At 44.0% G+C, this 16,867-nt stretch overlaps 1 long non-coding RNA gene across 1 annotated transcript in view; it reads right to left on the bottom strand.

Annotated features, from left to right (window-relative positions):
• LOC122461286 overlaps positions 1-14,481 on the bottom strand; it is a 48,067-nt gene extending 33,586 nt beyond the window's left edge. The window contains exon 1 of the long non-coding RNA XR_006283178.1: positions 14,430-14,481. This is a non-coding gene — a long non-coding RNA (uncharacterized LOC122461286). The remainder of the gene's footprint in view (positions 1-14,429) is intronic.
• Positions 14,482-16,867: the final 2,386 nt, after the last annotated feature.

Here is a 16,867-nt window from a genome sequence, read left to right on the forward strand (position 1 = left end):
ACACCAGCATCTTCCCTGGGCTTGTCCATTATGATGTAGAAGAAGCAGCTCCAGAGAAGGCATCAAGAGTGAACTCATTTACTCTTCAAAAGTGCTGAGTAATGCACAAACCACCAGCCCAGCAAAAGCAGCTGAAAAGTCCATGGTAACTGAAGGCCTGTCCATGAATAACATCGCCTACCATCTCCTGCTGGCTAGAAGACTCCTTCCCATCCTAGAGAAAAATGCTGACCCTCAATCATATACCTTTGTCACCTCCCATCAGTGCTACATCACTGCCATATACATGGGCATGAAGCCATCAGCACTTGGGAAACTCCAACTAGCGCAGAATACAGCAACACATTATCACAAGGTTATCCTAAACCTGTCCTCTACACTATACACTAGCTTCCCACAGAAGAGAGTCAAATTCAAGATCTCATTCCTTATCTTCAAGATGCTCAATGGCCTGGACCTAGGTTATCTAGAAGATCCACGTGAGCTCCGAGGGTGAGGACTGCCAATTACAGCTTTGCTTCTCAGGGACAATGGAGCTGTTCAGCATAAAGGTAAAGCATATCTGTGCAGGAGACTGTGCTAACTGAGGGGACTGGTCCAAGACCATGGAACTCATCACAGAGGATATAAGACCCTCACCACCTTTTTTACCAAGGCACAACTCTTGGAACTGGCTTTCAATAATAAATACACAACATCATGTACATATAATGCATTAAAAACTAAATCCAAAAAGCTCCCATCAAAACAAAACAGTATCCTGCTCTTCTTCATAGGGACAGAATGAACCAAACTTGACAGATGCTACTCACATTAATTAATTCCCTATTGGAAAGGACTCAGATACTACAGTGATGAAGATGATACTTACCCATCTGTCTGTATGCAGCTGTTGTCTCGTCTTATACCTAGATTGTAAGCCCGTTGGGGCAGGGAGTGTCTTTTTGGTCTGTATTTGTAGCACAATGGGATCTTGGTCTATAGCTAGGGGCCCTAGCCACTACAGCATGGGTGAGTAAACTATGGCCCAGGGGCTTCATCCGGCCCTCCAGACGTTTTAATCCAGCCCTTGAGCTCCTGCCGGGGAGTGGGGTCTGTGGCGTGCCCCGTTCCATGTGGCTCCCGGAAGCAGCAGCATGTCCCCCATCCTGCTCCTATGCATAGGGGCAGCCAGGGGGCTCCACACGCTGACCCCACCTCAAGCACCACCCCCTAGCTCCCATTGGCCAGGAACCACGGCCAATGGGAGCTGCAGGGGTGGTGCCTGTGGACATAGAGCTGCTTGAGGTAAGCGCCACCCAGATCCTCTCCTAGCCCCAACCCGCTGTACTACCCCTGATCCCCCTCCCACCCTCCAAACCCCTCGGTCCCAGCCTGGAGCACCCTCCTTCCCCCCAGTCCCTCATCTTCAGCCCCTCCCCAGAGCCCACACCCCCGGCAGGAGCCCTCACCCCAACCCCCTGCCCCAGCCCAGAGCCTCCTCCCACATCCTGAACTCCTCATTTCTGGCCCCACTCCAAAGTCCACACTCCAGCCAGAGCCCTCATATCCTCATGCACCCCAACCCCCAATTTCGTGAGCATTCATGGCCCACCATACAATTTTCATATCCAGATGTGGCCCTTGGGCCAAAAAGTTTGCCCAGCCCTGCTTTAACTGGAGAGATGGGAGTACTGAATCTTTAACACAAGTGCTTTTCTTCCATCAGTTCGTCAGGCATCTGAGTTAATTATTAGCAAAAAACAAAGAGCCCTATGGTATCTGAACTGAAATCCACAGAAAAACTAACATTGGCTTGAATGGGAGTTGGATCGAGACCTACTAGCTCTCCAGTCAGTCATAGTCTGTTTCAGGAAAACCAAGATAGACGTCAATTCTAGTGCAGCCTTCTTCTTCCATTACAAAGAAGGGGATAAGGGGGACAACCCTCTTTTTCCTATTTTTAGCTCACTTTCAAGTCCAACTCTCTGCCTTCTGGGTGAGCCACTTTTTTTTTTTATGAGGATTTTCCTCTTTCCTAGCAAGGGAGGGCAGGAGGATAGTCACACGAAAGACTTCTAATATCTGCTGGAAGAGAGTCCATTTTCCTTGGACTCAGAGGCGAATTATGGATTTGTAGGGCCAGAACAAGTGGGGGCCCCTCCCCACCCCTTCTGCCTGCAGTCCCCTTCCCCCCGGTGCTCCTGCCAGGAAATAGGATCAGGGCATGGGAGCGCCAATTTTTCCAGTGCCCCTCCGATGGACCTATTGGCACAAGCCCCATTGTTCCACTGGCTAATCCGCCACTGCTTGGATTCATTGGTTTTACTCCATCCACCCAGCCTCTCCTCTAAAAGACACCTGAAGATGGTGCAGTTCAGTTGTTCTTCCTAACCATTCTGCAAGCAATAGCAACACTGAGGTATCTTTAGCCTCATCTGGGCTCGGTTCCCTCAGAGAGTGAAGCCTTGCAAAAATTCTTCCTTTCCAGCTTTAGTTTTGTCTCCTTTCCCCTCAAGCTATTGCTCAGTGCTGCTGGGAGGCAAAAGGAAGCCATTGTTTATCAACAGACGTTCCAAATGCAAGAGAGACCAGGAAAACGAACCAGCAGACATGCGAGACATTAGCTGAATTATCCATTGCTTTCCTACCAAAGATATTAAAAAAAACAAAAAAAAAAAAACCACCAAAGGGAAAGTCTCTGTATTCTAGTGTTGTATAAAGACTAAGAGATACACAGTCACATGTTGTTATTCCCCAAATGTATTTGACATCTGCTATGTTTGAAAATTATCAGTGGGTAGGTCCAGGGAGCTTTGTGTATACGCACACACGCGTGTGCACACATATACAGTGATTTCATATTAGTTTATTGCTTTTATCAGATAATCTTTTAGGTTTAGATCAAAGGTATTTAGGTGCCTAACTCCCATTGACTTCAGTGAATTTAAATATCTCTGAGGATCTGGGCTGTAGGTACACCTGACTTGTGTGATATACTTGAATTAGTATTTATATAAACTTCTCTTATTTATTTTTCTTGGCTAACCACAGTATGGCTTTTGCTTTTAACAGCAGCAACGCCTCCCCTTTCCCATCAGGAAAGTACCTTAATTAGTCAAGAAAATAAAAGCTTTTCTCTTACCCACTTAGGTCTCAATTTTATGAAAAGTGTCTTGTGAGAGCTTCCCTGGGGGTTGAGAGCATGCCACATTGCACAGGACCCCGCAGGCTTTGGCCCTCATTGGAGCTCTATCTAGCAGGCAGACAGCAAAAGGTGCTGGATGCTGAAAACCCCCACCAGATATGAAGTGAGAGAGAGGAAGTTTAAAAATAGCCACGTTTTTCCTGTAAGGCTGCATTTTCCTTTTTTTTTATTACGAGCATAATATGGTGTGTAATCTCTATGACAGGGAACAGGAAAGGGAGAGACTTGGACACAGGCAGAGACATTTTAAAAGCCCTCAGAGTAAACAGAGGGAAAGAGGGCATTTTGAAAGAGAAATGAAGCAGGGAGTCTCCCCCAAGAACTCCTAAAATTTCAGCTGTAAAAGGGAAAGAGCAACTCAAAGTAGCAGCAGAACATATTTCTCCTACTACGTAGCGCACTCCCCTCATCTCTGCCCTGCGTCAGTGCCAATAATCGCCCTGGGCTGGGCTGGTGCTGAGTACCAAAGAGACAAGGGCTCTGGTAGATAAATGAAGCAGCACCATTAGTGTATATTAGTCAGAATTTAGTTAGATGCTTTTGTTATTTTAACATACTGCATGTCACAGACACTAGAAGGGGGGGAGAGGGAGGGTCCGGAGAGAGGGAAGAGAAAGCTCTCCCTATTGCCTTAGGCTGCCTTTCAGTCATTTCACATGGCTGTGTAGCTCTACCCGACTCACTTCAATGAACAGCTCTGGTTTCTGTGACCCTCTTGAACGGTGGTCTCTAAGCTTTTGGATACAGGCAATATTTCTAGGTTTATTAAGAGCCATGCAGAGGCACGTAAAATCGTGACTGGAGGGAACTTTAGGAAAAGAACCACATTTTGAAAAAAGGGCAGAGGAGGAGGAGAAATGAGATAAGACAATAAGCAACCAACTGCATTGTAAGTAGAGACAGGAGTGTGATTAAAGGTGAAAGTGTAACAGCAGTAATGTTCATGGCAAGGAGGAAGGAGAACAGCAGGGGCAGAACACACTGTTAATCCAACCATTTAAAGCCAGGATCTGGAACTAGCCAAAACGAAAGAGCTTTATTTTCAGTTATTTACAGCTCACCCAGGTACCAGCTATCAACTGGTTCCATGGGATGATTTGCTAGACATGATTATGTGCAATGGATACTATTTTAAAATGTTGTTGACTATGTTTTTAAATGTATTCAAAAGTTTGTGGGGAAGGGTCCAAAAATCTGCTGATATTTATAACAGTAAATATAAAATACTTTGAGAGATCATCAAAACACTTTGCAACTCATGAATGCATCTTTACAACCTCCTTCAGAGGTAGACAGACAGCTTCACAGACAGCTGCAGCGGCACAGGAGCTAGCAAACAGAGCTCTAAACAGGGGAGTTTGAGTGGGAGTTCTGTTGGAGGAGAAGGTAGTTGTACTTGGTTTTGTATTTTTAGTATTTGTGTGTGTGTGTGTAGGGGTTTTGTGCTGGGAGAGCAGCTGAGCCTGATTAGGGGGTGGGGCTTTGTGCTGAGAGAGCAGCTGAGCCCTGCCTAGGGGGTGGGGCTTCTGACTAGGGGCCCTATAAAGGTAGCCAGCCAGCCAGTCAGGCAGTGGCACAGACAGCTGCAGCAGCACAGGAGCTAGCAAACAGAGCTCTAAACAGGGGAGTTTGAATTGTGGTGCTTGTTTGGGGTTTGCTTTTGCTGGGGGGTTGTGGTCTTTTTGGTGTGGCTTGTGTTTCCCAGATTAACAGGATTTAAGTGGGAAGGAGATGACAGATACAGAGGCAGCTGTGGGAGTGACTCCTGCAGTGAAAGACACATTGAGGATGACTGGATGTGGAAGCTGTGGTATGTACATGATCCTGGAGGGGGGAACCGGTAAGAGTTTTGTCTGCATGAAATGCTGTCTGATAGAGCTGATGGAGGAAAAGATCCGAGGTTTGGAGATGCAGGTGGAAAGTCTGGTTGAGTTTAGGAAGGGGGTTGAGCAGATGATGGAGCAAAGATATGAGGTATCTGAAGGGAAAAGCTCAGACTCACGGATGGAAGCAGGGCTGGGGAATTTTGAGGGGAGACTGGATGAGGAAAGTGGTCAGTGGAAACATGTGACTCAAAGAACCAGGCAGAGAAAAAGACGGGCTAGTGAAGGAGAAATAGAGCTTAGGAACAGGTTTGCAGAGTTGGAAAATGAAGGGGTTCAGCAGGTAGTCGCTGAAGGTGGAAGGGTAAGGAAGAAGAGAAGAGAGGCTAGCCCTATAGAAAAAGGGGAAGAGTCAAGGGAGACTACACCAAATATGAGCCCCAGGAGGATACAGGATGGGTTGAAGAAGATTGTAAGTGAAAATAGGAATGGAAAGAACTTGCAGCCAGAGAGAACAGGGGAGACACTGGAGAATAGCACTGTCACCAGGAAAAGGCAGGTCTATGTGATTGGGGACTCTTTATTGAGAAGAATAGACAGGCCTGTAACTAGAGCTGATCCTGAGAATAGAAGGGTGTGCTGTCTTCCGGGTGCTAAGATACGGGATGTAGACCTGAGGTTGAAAAGGATCCTAAAGGGAGCGGGAAAGAATCCCCTAATTATCCTTCATGTGGGAACAAATGATACAGCTAGATTCTTGCTGGAAAGTATTAAGGGAGACTATGATAGGCTGGGGAAGACGCTTAAGGAAATTGAGGCTCAGGTGATCTTTAGCGGGATCCTTCCTGTTCCTAGAGAAGGGCAACAAAGGTCTGACAAGATTATGACTGTCAACAGATGGCTTAGGCAGTGGTGCTATAAGGAGGGCTTTGGGATGTATGACCACTGGGAGGCATTCATGGACAGAGGTCAGTTCTCTCGGGATGGACTTCATCTCAGTAGGGAAGGAAATAGACTTCTAGGATCGAGGCTGGCACAACTGATAGAGCTTTAAACTAGGAATTGGGGGGAGATGGATGGGAGATGTCCAGAAAATCTCCACGCCAGATTTTAGCATTGAGAGGGAAGAAGATGAAGTAAGAATGGATACAGCCGTGGGTAGGAGAATGTATATAAGGAGTGAGGGCGGTGTGGATACTAGTCTAATAGGTTATACTGGATGTAGAATGACTGTGCCTAATAGGGTACAAAATGTGAGCGAGGCCAAACAGCAAAAATTAAGATGTTTGTACACCAATGCGAGGAGTCTAGGTAACAAAATGGAGGAACTAGAGCTACTGGTGCAGGAAGTGAAACCAGATATTATAGGGATAACAGAAACATGGTGGAATAGTAGTCATGACTGGACTACAGGTATTGAAGGGTATGTGCTCTTTAGGAAAGACTGAAACAAAGGTAAAGGGGGTGGAGTAGCATTGTATATCAATTATGAGGTAGAATGTAAAGAAATAAGAAGCGATGCAATGGATAAGACAGACTGTCTGGGCAAAAATTACATTGGGGAAGAAAACTAGTAAAGCCTCTCCTATGATAGTGCTTGGGGTGTGCTATAGACCTCCGGGATCTAATTTGGATATGGATACAGCCCTTTTTAATGTCTTTAATAAAGTAAATACTAATGGAAACTGCGTGATCATGGGAGACTTTAACTTCCCAGATATAGACTGGAGGACCAGTGCTAGTAATAATAATAGGGCTCAGATTTTCCTAGATGCGATAGCTGATGGATTCCTTCATCAAGTAGTTGCTGAACCGACTAGAGGGGATGCCATTTTAGATTTAATTTTGGTGAGTAGCGAGGACCTCATAGAAGAAATGGTTGTAGGGGACAATCTTGGCTCAAGTGATCATGAGCTAATTCAGTTCAAACTAAATGGAAGGATTAACAAAAATAAATCTGCAACTAGGGTTTTTGATTTCAAAAGGGCTGACTTTCAAAAATTAAGGAAATTAGTTAGGGAAGTGGATTGGACTGAAGAACTTATAGATCTAAAGGTAGAGGAGGCCTGGGATTACTTTAAATCAAAACTGCAGAAGCTATCGGAAGCCTGTATCCCAAGAAAGGGGAAAAAATTCATAGGAAGGAGTTGTAGACCAAGCTGGATGAGCAAGCATTTTAGAGAGGTGATTAAGAAGCAGAAAGCATACAGGGAGTGGAAGATGGGAGGGATCAGCAAGGAAAGCTACCTAATTGAGGTCAGAACATGTAGGGATCAAGTGAGACAGGCTAAAAGTCGAGTAGAGTTGGACCTTGCAAAGGGAATTAAAACCAATAGTAAAAGGTTCTATAGCCATATAAATAAGAAGAAAACTAAAGGAAGAAGTGGGGCCGCTTAACACTGAGGATGGAGTGGAGGTTAAAGATAATCTAGGCATGGCCCAATATCTAAACAAATACTTTGCCTCAGTCTTTAATAAGGCTAAAGAGGATCTTGGGGATAATGGTAGCATGACAAATGGGAAGGAGGATATAGAGGTAGATATTACCATATCAGAGGTAGAAGCGAAACTGAAACAGCTTAATGGGACTAAATCAGGGGGCCCAGATAATCTTCATCCAAGAATATTAAAGGAATTGGCACCTGAAATTGCAAGCCCATTAGCAAGAATTTTTAATGTATCTGTAAACTCAGGAATAGTACCGAATGATTGGACAATTGCTAATATAGTTCCTATTTTTAGGAAAGGGAAAAAAAGTGATCCAGGTAACTACAGGCCAGTTAGTTTGACATCTGTAGTATGCAAGGTCCTGGAAAAAATTTTGAAGGAGAAATTAGTTAAGGACATTGAAGTCAATGGTAAAGGGACAAAATACAACATGGGTTTACAAAAGGTAGATCGTGCCAAATCAACCTAATCTCCTTTTTTGAAAAAGTAACAGATTTTTTAGATAAAGGAAATGTAGTGGATCTAATTTACCTAGATTTCAGTAAGGCATTTGATACCGTGCCACATGGGGAATTATTAGTTAAATTGGAGAAGATGGGGATCAATATGAACATCAAAAGGTGGATAAGGAATTGGTTAAAGGGGAGACTGCAACGGGTCCTACTGAAAGGCGAACTGTCAGGTTGGAGGGAGGTTACCAGTGGAGTTCCTCAGGGATCGGTTTTGGGACCAATCTTATTTAATCTTTTTATTACTGACCTTGGCACAAAAAGTGGGAGTGTGCTAATAAAGTTTGCAGATGATACAAAGCTGGGAGGTATTGCCAATTCGGAGAAGGATCGGGATATTATACAGGAGGATCTGGATTACCTTGTAAACTGGAGTAATAGTAATAGGATGAAATTTAATAGTGAAAAGTGTAAGGTTATGCATTTAGGGATTAACAACAAGAATTTTAGCTATAAGTTGGGGACGCATCAATTAGAAGTAACGGAAGAGAAGGACCTTGGAGTATTGGTTGATCATAGGATGAATATGAGCTGCCAATGTGATATGGCTGTGAAAAAAGCTAACGTGGTTTTGGGATGCATCAGGAGAGGCATTTCCAGTAGGGATAAGGAGGTTTTAGTACCGTTATACAAGGCACTGGTGAGACCTCACCTAGAATACTGTGTGCAGTTCTGGTCTCCCATGTTTAAAAAGGATGAATTCAAACTGGAGTAGGTACAGAGAAGGGCTACTAGGATGATCCGAGGAATGGAAAACTTGTCTTATGAAAGGAGACTTAAAGAGCTTGGCTTGTTTAGCCTAACTAAAAGAAGGTTGAGGGGAGATATGATTGCTCTCTATAAATATATCAGAGGGATAAATACAGGAGAGGGAGAGGAATTATTTCAGCTCAGCACCAATGTGGACACAAGAACAAATGGGTATAAACTGGCCACCAGGAAGTTTAGACTTGAAATCAGACGAAGGTTTTTAACCATCAGAGGAGTGAAGTTTTGGAATAACCTTCCAAGGGAAGCAGTGGGGGCAAAAGATCTATCTGGCTTTAAGATTCTACTCGATAAGTTTATGGAGGAGATGGTATGATGGGATAATGGGATTTTGGTAAATAATTGATCTTTAAATATTCAGGATAAATAGGCCAAATCCCCTGAGATGGGATATTAGATGGATGGGATCTGAGTTACTATAGAAAATTCTTTCCTGGGTATCTGGCTGGTGAATCTTGCCCATATGCTCAGGGTTTAACTGATTGCCATATTTGGGGTTGGGAAGGAATTTTCCTCCAGGGCAGATTGGAGAGGCCCTGGAGGTTTTTCGCCTTCCTCTGTAGCATGGGGCATGGTTGACTTGAGGGAGGCTTCTCTGCTCCTTGAAGTCTTTGAACCATGATTTAAGGACTTCAATAGCTCAGACATGGGTGAGGTTTTTCATAGGAGTGGGTGGGTGAGATTCTGTGGCCTGCACTGTGCAGGAGGTCGGACTAGATGATCAGAATGGTCCCTTCTGACCTTAGTATCTATGAATCTAGATAATTATCCCCCTATCACAGATGGGGAACTAGAGGCCTGGAGAGGTTAAATGAGTTGCCCGAGGTGGGGCAGCAAATAAGTTACAGAGCCAAGTATTCAGAACTTCCAACTCCTAGGTCTGTGTTATAGTTGGTGGGGAAAAGTGACTTCCATATGGTTTGTCAATGTAGGCTAGATTCAAAATATACAGCCTGAGGTAGCAGAGTGCACTATCGCAGGAGTGGACCAAAGAACAATTTGTGACAGTCACCAATTCACCCACGTTTCTTGCTTGGCCTGGGAGAGGAATAAGTTATTTCACCTCTATCAGTGGACCACTGTGTGTCTAGCCAGCTACTCCGGCCAGCGTGTAGAGAGGGCAGAGCCAGGGCTCCTCCGATTCTCCACCCATTTGCTCATAACAGGAAGAATAACTACGGTATTTAATCCCTGTTCTCTTCACCCCATCCAGAGTCACAATCTAAGAAGGGACCTTGCTTCTCTTTCTTCCCATGTCCAGCCAAGTAAGTGCTGTAATAAACTAGCCTTCTGAGAGGCCAGGCTTTTCAGCTTCTGTTTTCAGTTATGTTGCTCAGGTCATCCCACACCCTGTACCTTACCGTCATCAGGTGTTGCTTCACATGTCATAGCTAGTGGCTTTCTTCTTGCTTCCATAACATCTGCCTGTTGCATGATATTGTGAAATGTGCCTCCACCCCAGATCTCACCTCTCTCTACCACAACCAAAAAAGGAAAAACAAAATTTTATATTTAAATGCTTTGAAGTTTTTCAGAACAATAACTTAACCATGTGGATTGTAATGGGAGGAAAAAAAAATCACATAATTCTATATGAGGCATCATAAATCTAGGATCTAGGGCATTTTCTTATACACTCATGAGAAATAGTACTTTAAAGACTTGAAAACAAAGAACCCAGTGACACCATGTTATTAAAAAAAACCCATGGAATAAGACTAACTTGGAAACCAACCTAAGCATCCAATGTGTGATAAAGACTGATTCAAAATCTGCTAAGAGCTATAAAATTTGCTAAGATTTGGCATTAGAGCAGGATCAGTTCAAAGTCTCCCATAAACTCTGTTGGACTCCAATCTCATATGATGAAACTTGGGTTTAAGAGACCATAACAAAATGTTGGAATTGTCTGAAGTGACTATAAACACATGCTTGGAGAGTGTAAAAAGTTTAACGTGTTCTAGAGAAAAAAAGAGCATGCGAAATGGAAAAATAGTTGGATTAGGGGAAAACTTTAGGCCCATATGTTTGCATTCTGTCTAAATTCCTTTCAAGAATTGTGTCTAAATCCTCATTAAATCCCTAACAGCTGAATGATTTCGAATAAAATAATAACGCAGGGAAAGGATAAGAATAACATGGTCATAAATTAATTTGGCAGATCCTGCAGGCATTGCTTCCTCTAAACGAGAAATGTATGGAATTAAGGCCCAAATGGATGGAATTTAATACAATCTCCAACCCCTTTTTATAAACTTTGCAGGAAAGTTGATTTAAAGCTAGGATTTCACTATGCTGAGCTTAAATAAGAGAAATAATTTTCATCCAGGTTATTACTGGTTGGAAAAAAAAAAGGCTGAGAGTTGTGTTTAGACACAGTTTGGGCTGAGGCCAAAATCCAGGCTTGAAGTTTGCAAAGAACCTATATTTTTATGAAGGGCTGAACCAAAACCCCTGAACTAAAACACCCGTGAATTTTTGAAGAGCTCAAAATCTGTGTCTTGGATCTCTCTCTCTCTCTCTCTCTCTCTCTCTCTCTCTCTCTCTCTCTCAAACTTTAGGTTTATATAGATATGTTTGTATAGAGTAATCTGTATCCCACACATCACATGTATTGAACTGATATTCATGTCACACACTGCATTTATTGTACTCCTTTGGCCGCCTCATTTGTGGTCTAAACCTGCTTCCACTGAAGTCAATAGCAGAACTCCCACTGACTTCAGTCGTGAAGGATCAGGCCTTTGCACTAATTCACCTCCCAGCACTTATTCTTTGGAAGTCTCTGAGCAGCTTCAGTCAGAAACCATTTACCCCCCCACCACACAATTTAAGTTATCCTAGTGCAAGGCATAGGATGGACAATATTAATTCCTGGATTGAATATATACATATGTGGAGCTAATAGTCATATGATAAATTCCATTGCTATGGGATAAATAGATTTATCATGTTACCTTTTATTGCCTCATTGGATTAATGGGCTAAAGGCATCTCCCCTGAACTGTTAAGCCTTGTCAGACTGTACCTGAAGAATTTTGCAGAAATATTTTCCGAAGTGCTCTAATGATGGACTAGCAGGAGTACTAGTGGAAAGCTCAGCTTTGACAAGGCTTTGCTGACATCCAGCATTTAATTAAATCTAATTTTTCCCCATAGAAGCCAATGGGCATTTTACAAAACCTATAACAGGAGTATGAGTGAGTCTGAAATGCATAGATTTTTGATACCCCCATTTTCTTTGATTCCTCATTTGTCAGGCATCATTTTCCTCAAATCCTTGTAAAGCTGATCTTCTTGGGTTCTTTGTCTGCATGGGATATTGACTATGAAAATCTTCATAGTCAGTATCAGAGGTGTTTTGGCTATTTTACATAGTTTATAAAAAGAACACTCCAAGTATCCCAATGACAGGAAGAAAGGAAAGAAGGAATGTGGGTGACAGAAGTAGGATGGTGTCAGAGCTATGAGAATTTATGAGTCTCCTTGTGTGACTCATGTATTCTATGGATGGATAATTAATCTACTAATATAGTAAGTGCTCACGAATGTCTGGGAAGTGTGCCATAAATGACTAGATTAGGTAGTCAAAAAAGGAGAATGTGGGAAAACAGAAAATCAGAAGCTATTGAAAATCAAAGAATCCTACAAAAAGTGGAAACCGACAAATTTCTAAGGATGAAAACAAAAGAAAACTGCAAATATCTAGGTATAAAATCAGAAAGGCTAAGGCACAAAATGAAATTACACCTAGCAAGGGACATTAAAAGGTAATAAGAACAGTTTCTATAAGCATTTAAGGATCAAGAGAAGGATGAAGGAAAGTTTAGGTCCACTGCTTAGCAAGGAAGTAGAGCTAATAACAGACAGACCAAGAAATCGGATTTCAGAGTGGTAGCTGTGTTAGTCTGTATCAGCAAAAACAACGAGTCGTCCGTGTGGCACCTTAGAGATGAACAAATTTATTTGGGCATAAGCTTTTGTGGGCTAAAACCTACTTCATCACATTCATGGAGTGAAAAATACAATAAGCAGTATATAAAAACACATGAAAAGATGAGTTACCTTACCAAGTGCGGAATCAGTGCTAATAAGGCCAATTCAATTAAGGTGGAAGTGGCCTATTCTCAACAGTTGACAAGAAGGGGTGAATATCAAAAGAGGGAAAATTACTTTTGTAGTGCTAATGAGGCCAATACAATCAAGGTGGATGTCTGAGGTGTTTAATGTCTAGTTTGCTTCATTCTTCACTAAAAAGGTTAATGGAGACCTGATACTCAACACAAGTAATTATTAAAAACAAAAGGAAAGAAATGCAAGCCAGAACAGGGAAAGAACAGGTCAAAGAATATTTAGAAAAGTTAGATATATTCAAGTCAGCAGAGCCTGATTAAATTCCTCTTAGGGTAAGGAACTAGGCAAATCTATCTTTGAACCATTAGTAATTATCTTTGAGAACTCACAGCGGATGAGTGAGGTCCCAGAGGACTGGGGAGGCAAACATAGCATCTATCTTTCAAAAGAGGACCTGGAAAATTACAGACCAGTGAGCCTGACTTTGATACCTAGAAAGATACTGGAACAAATGATTGAAGCACTCAGAGGATAATAAAGTGGTAAGTAATAGCTAACATGGATTTGTCAAGAACAAATAATGCCAAACAAAACTTAATTTCCTCTTTTGACAGTGTATAGAAAGGAAGAAGCAGCAGTGATATATCTTGATTCTAGTAATACTTTTAACACAGTCCCACATGACATTCTCATAATGAACTAGGGAAATAGATGAAATAACTATAAGGTGGATGCACAACTGGTTGGAAAAACTGTACTCAGAATAGCTATCAATGGTTTGTTAACAACCACGGAGGGGGTATCTAGTGGGGCCCAACAGGGTTCTGTCCTGGGTCTGGTACTAGTCAATATTTTCATTAATGACTTCCACAATGGAATGGAGAGTATGCCTATAAAATCTATAGAGGACACCATGCTAGGAGTGGTTGCAAGCACTCTGGAGGACAGGATTAATATTCAAAAAGTGTCCTTTACAAATTGGAGAATCAATCTGAAATCAACAAGATAGAATTCAATAAAGAAAAGCACAAAGTAGAACACTTCGGAATGAAAACTCACATACATAACTACAAAATAACTGTCTAGGCAGTAGTACTGCAGAAAAGGATCTTGGGGATGTACAGGTCACAAATTGCATACGAGTCAACGAGTGTGATGCTGTTGCAAAAAAGGCTAATTATTCTGGTGTTTATGAACAGGAGTGCGGTATGTAGCCATCCAGGGATTAGCTCTTGACTGGTCTGATGCTCTCTCCTTCAGTTGCTCACCCTGTGGTCTTTCTCTGGACTCAAGAGTACACCCTCTTCCTGACTTGGCCCTCCAGTCAGGTATCTACAGTTTACCCCTTCTGTGGTAATAAAGTCCCACTGAACAATCTGTGCCACTTCCTAAGTGCCAGTAAGCGAACCAGTCCTGGAACCTTAAGTCCAGCAACTACGGTCTAAGCAATCCCAGACCCTGTCACTGTTTCCCTGGGCTCTTTCCTACCTTCCTTCCTCTGTCGTCTAGCTAGCCCTGGGGTTACCACTGGAACCTCCTCCCTTCCCTGTGGCTACTTCACCCTTTCTTGGGCTCTTGCCAGAGTCTGTACTCCCAGGCAGGATTCCAGGGCTTACTTACCACTAGGAATCCTCCTCGGCTCTTCTCTCTAGTCGTGACTGCAGTGTTCCTTCCTGCAAGCCTCTTCTTGCTCTCCCTTTCCTGGTTTTATACCAGCTCATCCTGCCCCTGCCCATCTGTGCTTCATCATCAGTTAGTTTATAGGCCCTGACTTTCCTCCAGGTGCAGCCTGTCATGGAGTTAATTGGTCTTTCTACTATTCAGGCCTTGTGTAGGGTAGACACCCCATCATACTACTGAAGGTAGGACAAAAAGTAACAGGCTTAATCTGCAGCAAGGGAGAGTTAAGTTAGATACTAGGAAAAACTTTCAAGGAATAAGGATAGGTAAGTCTAACAGCAGCGAGGCTAACAGAGGGAGTTTGACTGGGATCTGTCCGAGAGGAGATACGCTAAGTGCTACATTGGAGGCCTGTGTTGGTGAGTTGCTGAGTGTCTGTTGCAGGGTCATTTTGGCAGTTTGACCATGTGCTTGATTGTTTGAAATGTCTGAATTGGGAGTGCTTTGTTCCAGGTGGGACTGATTGTTATAAAAAAGCAGCCAGTTGCGAACCAGCTGAGCAGCAAACAGAGGGAGTTCACCTGGGGAGAGCCCACTGAGGCCATTCATCTTGCAGGCTTCTCTGAGTAACTACTACAACACCTGAGTAAGTTCTTAGAAGGAAGGTAATATGGATGGTGTGCGTTCAGCTGTTGTGACCTGCACAGGATGTGCCATGTTTGTCTTTCTTCCCCAGCACAGAAGCGACTTTGTCCGTACAAAGTGCAAGCTGGTCTCCATACTGGAAGAGAAGGTTCAAGGTCTAGAGAAACAAGTATCAACCCTGCGTTGCATAAGAGAAAATGAAGATTTCCTGGACAGAAGTCAGGATATGCTTCTGCGGGCACAACATTCTGAAGAATCAGAGCAGGCTGCGCAGCGGGGACAGAAGGACAGTGAAGAAACTTGAGAGCATGTGACCTCCAGAAGAAGAAAGAAGAGCATCCATGTACCAGCAATGCAGATACAGGTGAGCAACCGTTTTCATGTTCTCTTCACAGGTACTAATGCGGACAGTGGACCGGATGATACATCCGAGGGAAGGGAGCAGAAGGAGACTCCACCGATTGGAAGGCATGAGATGCACTGTTCTAGGGATGGGGGTTCCACGACCACCACTCCCAACAGAAGGAGGCGGGTGGTGGTGATGGGGACTCCCTCCTAAGGGGGACTGAGTCATCTATCTGCCATCCCAACCAGGAAAACCAAGAAGTGTGCTTCTTGCCAGGAGCTACAATTCATGATGTGATGGACAGACTGTCAAGACTCATCAAGCCCTCGGATCGCTACCCCTTCCTGCTTCTCCACGTGGGCACCAGTGATACTGCCAAGAATGACCTTGAGTGGATCACTGCAGACTATGTGACTCTGGGAAGAAGGATAAAAGTGTTTGAGGCACAAGTGGTATTCTCGTCCATCCTCCCTATAGAAGGAAAAGGCCCAGGTAGAGACTGTCGAATCATGGAAGTCAATGAATGGCTACACAGGTGGTGTCAGAGAAAAGGCTTTGGATTTTTTGACCAACTGATAGTATTCCAAGAAAAAGGATTGCTAGGCAGAGACGGGCTCCACCTAACAAAGAGAGGGAAGAGCATCTTCGCAAGCAGGCTGGCTAACCTAGTGAGGAGGGCTTTAAACTAGGTTCACGGGGGGAAGGAGACCAAAGCCCTGAGGTAAGTGGGGAAGTGGGATACCAGAAGGAAGCACGAGCAGGAGAGCGCAAGAGGGGAGGACTCCTGCCTCATACTGAGAAAGCAGGACAATCAGCAAGTTATCTGAAGTGCCTATACATAAATGCAAGAAGCCTGGGAAACAAGCTGGGAAAACTGGAAGTCCTGGCACAGTCAAGGAATTATGATTTGACTGGAACAACAGAGACTTGGTGGGATAACTCACATGACTGGAGTATTGTCATGGATGGATATAAACTGTTCAGGAAGGACAGGCAGGGCAGAAAACATTGGGGAGTTGCATTGTATGTAAGAGAGCAGGATGACCGCTCAGAGCTCCAGTATGAAACTGCAGGAAAAACCTGATAGTCTCTGGATTAAGTTTAGAAGTGTGAGCACAAGGGTGATGTCATGGTGGGAGTCTGCTATAGACCACCAGACCAGGGGGATGAGGTCAGGGTCGGTGCAACCACTAGGAAACTAGGCGGCCGCCTAGGGCGCCAAGTGGTTGGGAGCGGCCAAAAGCACGCTCTGGGCAGGTGGTGGAGCGGAGGTGAGCTGGGGCGGGGGGCATGGGGAGGGCCGCCTGCAACAAGTAACGTGGGGAGGGCGGCGCGCAGGGGAACCACTCCCCATCCCAGCTCACCTCTGCTCTGCCTCCTCCCCTGAGCCTGCTGCCCCACTCTGCTTCTCTCCCTCCCAGGCTTGTGGCACCAACCAGGAGGCAGG

The sequence above is a fragment of the Dermochelys coriacea genome, chromosome 8, assembly GCF_009764565.3.
Source record: "Dermochelys coriacea isolate rDerCor1 chromosome 8, rDerCor1.pri.v4, whole genome shotgun sequence".
Lineage (NCBI taxonomy): Eukaryota > Metazoa > Chordata > Testudines > Dermochelyidae > Dermochelys > Dermochelys coriacea.